The sequence below is a fragment of the Corylus avellana genome, chromosome 9 (assembly GCF_965113065.1).
Source record: "Corylus avellana chromosome 9, dhCorAvel1.hap1.2, whole genome shotgun sequence".
NCBI classification, from domain to species: Eukaryota; Viridiplantae; Streptophyta; class Magnoliopsida; order Fagales; family Betulaceae; genus Corylus; species Corylus avellana.
In genome coordinates, this window is record NC_142498.1 from 6,357,283 (window position 1) to 6,364,745 (window position 7,463).

The window sequence follows — 7,463 nt, forward strand, 5'->3', positions numbered from 1 at the left end:
TGAGCCAACACATCAACGTGTTCAATCAGGTAATCGGCGATTTGAAGAGGGTTGATGTGACGTTCAAAAACGAAAACAAATCGTTGATGGTATTGAATTCACTCCGAACTTCTCTTACGTATGAAAATTTGGTTACAACTCTAACATGGAGAAATGAGAGCTTGGAGTTAGAGGACGTTATATGAGCCATGTTGTTACTAGAATTGAGTTTTATGCGGAATAATTATTAATAGTAAGATATATTAAAATATATGATACTGTAGAATATTTTATTGTGTTAATTTTTATTTGATATTGTCTTTATTTATTTTCATGTAAGAGTCTTGATGACTCAACCCTAGTTTATATTTCAATAAGAGCTGATGACTCAGCCCTAAAAAATATCATAATAGTTTGCCTATTTAAAGGCCATTATGTTATGAATAAAGGAACCAGAAAATTAATCCAAACTTTATGTTTGAAAAGGCTTTAGCTTCCCTTCAACGAATCTAAAGGGTCTAGGTTCTTTCAAAACCTAACAATTTATCCCGTTACGTGTATGTAAAAGCATTCACGTAACATTTGGTATCAGAGTAGCTATCCATGGAGGATTAATGTCTTTGATCAACTTGAGCAACAATTAGCTAGTTTCATAATTATGTTCGAAGACTTGATCAAGAAATCAGAAGAGCAGATGGAAAGGATGGAGAAAAAAATCGACAACCTTATCTCAAAGGAAAGGTTCGATGCAAAAGAAACTATAGCTTCATACCTTCAATCTCTACTAGCAGTATCAATCCCATTACCATCACAACCAACAAATACCCAAGAATTAAAGGCACCCACATGTTACCACAATGCTGCCATCCTCTCCCAACACCCTGTCAAACCCACCACTCGTCGCGCGCCACCGCCTCGCCCCAAATCACCGCATCAGCCGTCGGTCTCACGACCCCTGTGCACTGTTGTGCCATATTGGTCATTCTTTCCATAAACCAGTGCACAAGAATCACTTTTGTGGTTTGTGAGAAAGAAAAAAACTAATTTTGTTTCCATTGCTTGGAGTAGAAAACGAATAAAAAAAAAATGTTTTAGTTTTGAGTTAGAGGTTGATCGTAGTGGAAGCCAGCAAGATTAAAAAAAAAAAGAAAAAGAGTTGATGGGAAAGAAAAGTGGTTCTGCGAGAGAATTAAATAGAGAAAAATTGTGGTTATAATAATATTTTAATTATTTATAATTGCTAAGTATTGATTTGGCAGATGGTTTCCAAGAGCAAGATTATTTCAAGAAGAAGATTTTCAGGACCTTGAGGACAAGGTCCTCTTCAAGGGGAAAGGAATGTTACGAGAATTGAGTTTTATGCGAAATAATTATTAATAGTAGGATATATTAAAATATATGATACCGTAAAATATTTTATTGTGTTAATTTTTATTTGATATTGTCTTTATTTATTTTCATGTAAGAGTCTTGATAACTTAGCCCTAGTTTATATTTCAATAAGAGCTGATGACTCAGCCCTAGAAAATATTATAATAGTTTGCCTATCTAAAGGCCATTATGTTATGAATAAAGCAACCAGAAAATTAATCCAAACTTTATGTTTGAAAAGGTTTTAGGTTCCCTTCAACGAATCTAAAGGTTCTAGGTTTCCTCAAAACCTAACAATCTATCATGTTATGTGTATGTAAAAGCATTCACTTAACAGCTGTTGGCTTTTTATCAAAGGCAAAAAGAGCATGTTTGGAATTGCGCTGGAAAATAGAGCTTTTGGATATAGAGTTTTTGCCTGTGAGCTTTTGGCAAAAGTGCTATTACTGAAAAGCTGTTTACATGTTTGGTAACTGAATGTCTTAAGTGCTTTTTTGATATTACTGATGTTTGGTAACAAAACTAAAAAAGTGTTTTTAGTTGCAAAAATGACAATAAAGGAAGTGTAATGATTTTTTTTAGTATATGCTAAAAAAATCATTATCAGTCTCACCAAATATGTCATTTTACGTGAAATCATTACATGTTTTTCAATAAAGGCATAAGGTTATTAATGATTTTTATTTATTTATTTATTTATTATTATTTTTTTTTTTTACATTTTATAACCTTTTTATATAAAAATGTTTAATGTTAACTTTCACAAGTAAAAATTATTTTGTAATGGTTTATGTAATAAAACGTCAATATTTTCTTTCTTTTGTACTTATATGTAATGAAAAGTGATGTCAATCATTTTCTTTCTTTCTTTCTTTTTTATTTTTTTTATTTTTTAAATTATTTAAAGTATTTAAGACTTCAAAGTATTTAACACATAAAAAAGAACAATATTCAGGAAGATCCTTACAACATTTTAAATAGTTTATAACAAAACAACATTAAAAAATAATAATAATTAACGGGTCATAAGTAGATTAGTAATATGATCAAGCTCAATGTTCATAGAATTTTCATTGGACGTTTGTGATTGCTATATGTTTGACTCATCTTGTGCTTTGTCATCGCCTATAATGTCAGTAGGTAGTAAATCATCATCATCATCATATGGTTGGAACTCAGCATCCATTATTGCATGTTTCCTAATGAAGTTATGAAGAGCAATAGACACCACCACGATTTTCACTTGTTTATCATAAGGAAAATTCGACATGCAATGCAATAACTTCCACTTATTTTTTCAAACTCCAAATGTTTTTTCAATAGTGCATCTAAGTGATGAATGTGCATGATTAAAAATTTCATGCATACCCCTCGGTTGGCTTCTGTGACGAAAGTCTGGTAGATGATACCGCTCCCCTTTGTATGGCCACATGTATCCCTTCATGTGAGGATATCCTGCGTCTACCAAGTAATATTTTCCTACAAACAATATACGAATAACGGTCATAAAAAATATTGAAAAGTATATATTTTTTTTTCATGTATAATTCATAATTGTTATTTTAATTAAATACAAACCTCTATGTCGGTGTGGAAATCGTAATTCTTCCTTTCGAATAGCTTCCAAAAAAATTCGTGTATCATGTGATGTACCTTCCCATCCAGCCCAAACAAAGATGAAACACATACAAAAATCACAAATAGCCATAACATTTTGAGTAAGGGTCCCTTTTCGACCAATATATGGTATTTGTTTTGATGGATAAATTTTAACTGGCACATGGGTTCCATCAATGACTCCAATACAATTTTTGAAGTATGGCCAATACCGCTCATCATCACGAATTTTGCTTGGAACATCCCTAAACTCTCTATCAATAGGATTAATAATGTCAATCGCCATTCTCGAAACGGCCATTAAAACACTAGTAAAATGTCTACTAATTGTTTCTCCTGAATGTTGAAACCTTTCTTGCACTATTCTATTCCCAAACCCATGGCCTAAAGTAATAAAAAACATAGCCACCAACTCTTCAACAGTTAATTTCCTAGTACCTCTTAAATGATATATTTCCTTCAACTCTTTATACAAGTAAATGAATACGTGTATTTCCATTCTAAAATTTTGTTTGCACCTATCAGGATTACCTTGTAGAATCTTCATAACCCACTTATAACCTGTTTGAGAAGAGGTCCTACAAGGTTCCTTTGCAATATATGGCATATAATAGTTCTCAACAAATTCTATTGCTGCAGTTGCTAGAATAAAAGCATCATTTTCATTTTCTTCTTCATCATAATCACTATCACTTGTATCATCTTGAGTGCTATAATCACTATTGTTCATGTCTGTAAGGACAAAAAATAAAGAAATAAACACAAAATAAATATATAAGCACCCATAAAAATAAGAAAAAGAGATATCTATGTAGTTATGAAATATTATAATATATTCACCTTAGCACACAAATCAACACATAAAAAAAATAACATTCAAATAAATCCTTAGAGATGTTCAAATGGTTCATAACAAAACAACATTAAAAAAAAAAAAAAAACATTATTCCATGCTACGACAGTTAATTTCTCTATTTCTCATTCGCTTGATAAAGTTAATTTGCAACCATGGCTCTTTAATAGTCACAAACATCTCTCTATGTAATCTCTTAAGAAATACCTATGTTGCCAACTTAAGGATGTCAATGTCATTTTCTCTTTCAGCAATCCCCCGAACAACATCCATAACCTCTTCAATATTACATCCAGGTTTGTCGTAGCTCTTAGATGTCACTGTATTCTTACTTTCTATTACATTACAAATCCGACTCAAATATTGACTAACGATTTGAACTCCTTTTTCTTTTCTTACATTGAACCGCCAAACCAAACTTCTTATTTTTTTTTTATCCTGTGTATCTAAATCAGCAAGAATATCATCAATGCCATGTGTATTGAGATTTTGTTCATCATCCAAAACATCTAAACCTTCTACAATATTGTTATCTTCATCAAGCATTACATCTGAAGCATCTATGACACCAATATCATTAGGAACCAATCCTATGGATGGTGCCTGATAAGCGCCGAATGTTGCACATTCAAGCCCCTTAATTTGCATATGTTAATTCCTTAGCGTTGTTATTTGTTTGATTTTGTTTTGTTTTTGTGTTTTCAGGTTATAAATAAAGATGCAATTAATTCCATTCATTTTGAGCTTAAAAGCACACTTTGAGAAGACCTAGAAGATATGATTAAGCTTAACCAATCATGGTTAAGTTTAATCAAATAAAGGAAAGGATTAATTCGGAATTTCTCAAATTGGAGTCAAAATCGGATTGGATTCAATTTGGGATTCTGCATATGTCTCGGTATTTTGGCCATAACTTTTAGCTCAAATATCCGATTGAGGTGATTCAAGCGGCACTGGAAAGCTAACTCAAATTTATACAAATCATTGTGAAATAGCATTTTCCTAATTCGGAGCACCGCATTGCCAAAATCGCCCCCCAAGATAGGAACGCAATTCTGGGCGAATCCTATTCCGATTTGGACTTAGGTTTTCTTTATTCTAATTGGACTTGGACTTAAATCTCCGAAATTTCTAGGTTTCCTAGGGCTTCTAGGACTGGCTTGCTCCTTATAAATAGACCCTTAACCTTCAAGAGAAGGTGTGCTTAGTTTTAGATACAAAAATCTTCTTGGAGGCTTGACAAGTTGAAGAGGAGATAATCCATGGCAAGAGGCCATCCTAGCACCCCTATGAGCGGCTAAACCCCTTTGTGGGGTATTGATGTAACCCTATCCAAGCACAATGGTTTGATTGTATTTAATTTCTAGATTTTCAATTTATGCATGTTGATTGTATAACTATGAGGATTGCTACAATTGATTTCTGTTCTTCATATTAAATGCAATTGTTCTTAAATTCCAAAATCAATATTTGTGAAATTCTTCTCTTGTCTTAGAAAGTATTTTACTTTTATTGATCTCAAATCATTCTTGTTTTCTGTGATTATGAGGATGATGGTTATACAATGGGTTTAATTGACATATGATCAATAGGATTTGATAGGCCATGCCTAGGGAAGACGGATTGTACTACACCCTAGTTTAGTGTAATTTAGGTAGACAGTCCGTGCCAACCGAAGATGGGTTACACTTATTCATTGATTGTATGTATCCTGTTAAAGATTTTGATAATTTATACCTAGGAAAGACGGGTCGTACCGCATCTTAGTGGTTAGGTGGACGATCCGTGCCAACCGAAGATAGATTATGCTTATTCTTTAATAAGGTAGTTTCTTGTTTATTTATAACATGCATAGAATAAATTTCTGGGATTAATTATGATTAGCCATTGTTGTGCGGATAGAGGTGAAGTCAATACCCTACACTCTCTCTCTTATTTTAAATTTCTTTTATTTTCATGCACTTTAGTTTTAAAGAAAATCAAACCAAATATCTTTTTAATTAAGTTAATTTTAATCTTTCAAATTTTGATAATAAAACTCCTGCAGTCCTTGAGGTTCGACACCCTCTCTATAGCCGTATCCTACAAAGATTCGTTCTATTGCGAGTGATTATTTTTATAATTGATATTTTTGGTCACAAAAATACCACATCAGTGCCCAAGATCCCTCCCCGGTGGCAGTTATATCTCTAAACAATATTTTCACCTTCATAGCATAAGCCAAACCTGTCGTGCGAAACTTGGTTGCTTCTTGAACTTTCTATATTTAAGTATATGTAAAAATCAATAATAAAACAATTTTTAAATCATTTAAACAAAAAGAAATAAGACAAATATAGTACATGCAATTTTTTTTTTCCCACCAATCATGGGGCGCATCAATTGTCTTTTTCACCTGATCCTATCCAAGGCCAGTTTCCTTGCCTATCAATCTCTTCCAACTGTTCCACTCTTTTTTCAAACTATCCCACTTGTTCTTTAGTTGTTTATAGCAATATTGTTTTCCAGTTTTTTCATTAAATTTATCTATCACATTTTTCCATCTTGTCTTATTGAAATGTGTTCCTGGGCGGTTACCAGCATAAATCTCAGTAATACATATGTCAAGATAATCTTCTAACATTTTTTCAGTCCAAACTACTTTCTTTATCTGAGTATCTGCAGTAGCAGCAGTAACGTTGCTTTGACCTTTTTTACTTATGTTTATCATACAATAAATAAGCTGATAAAATGATAAATAAAAAAAAATGTTAAAACACTATTAATAATTAAAAATTTGTTTAAAGTAATCAACTGATGATAGAGTACAAAAATTCATATTTACATGAATAATATGTATGTCCATCAAACAATAGGGCAACAAAAAAAAAATAATGAAAGCAAGTTTTTACAATAGGAAAATACATTATACTATAATTCTTATAATAGTTTCACATGAACTTTTATGCAACAGAATTTTTTTAAAAATTACTATAATACTATAATTACTATAATCATTTATGCAATAGAAGTTATTTAAAAATTTATTTCTTTTGAAATATTGGATGCCAGTTCCTGCACGTCAGTCGTGGGAAGTGTGAAAAGATTGGATCTTTTGGTGATGTATTTGTTCCCTGCATTCTCGAAAAGGTTGGATCTTTTTCACCTAAACCCATCTCACTTCTTTTTCATCTTTCAAACAATTTCAAGGCAAAAGACATGGCATTTACTGTTCAGCCGATTGACATTCTGCAGTGTCGTACAGCAGAAACCATGCTCCTTGTTCAGCAACAAACGTGAAAAGTAGTCTTTTTTGTGAAAGGACTGAGGTCAAGATTCAAAGGCCAAACGCTCCTCTTCACATTTGTTGTTGAACAGCCTGAACAAGGGGCATGGCTTCTGCTGTACGACATTGCAGAATGTCAATCGGCTAAACAGTAAATGCCATGTCTTTTGCCTTGAAATCGTTTGTCAAACGAAGCCGGCCATTCACTCTCGTCTTTCTATCCTCTCTATTTTTTTTCTCTCTATTTTTTTCTAGTACTTTTCTCTGCAAGTCTCTTACATCTTGCAAACTTTTTTTTATATATGTCAAGATTGGAACAAAGGAGATGAAAATAATCAAAAATCAAACGAACTCACCGGAACGAGATGAACTTCTGCT

General features: G+C 32.4%; 1 pseudogene; it reads right to left on the reverse strand.

Annotated features, from left to right (window-relative positions):
• Nucleotides 1–2,930: 2,930 nt before the first annotated feature.
• LOC148583640 (uncharacterized) lies at nucleotides 2,931–3,697 on the reverse strand (annotated as a pseudogene).
• Between the last annotated feature and the right edge of the window lie 3,766 nt (nucleotides 3,698–7,463).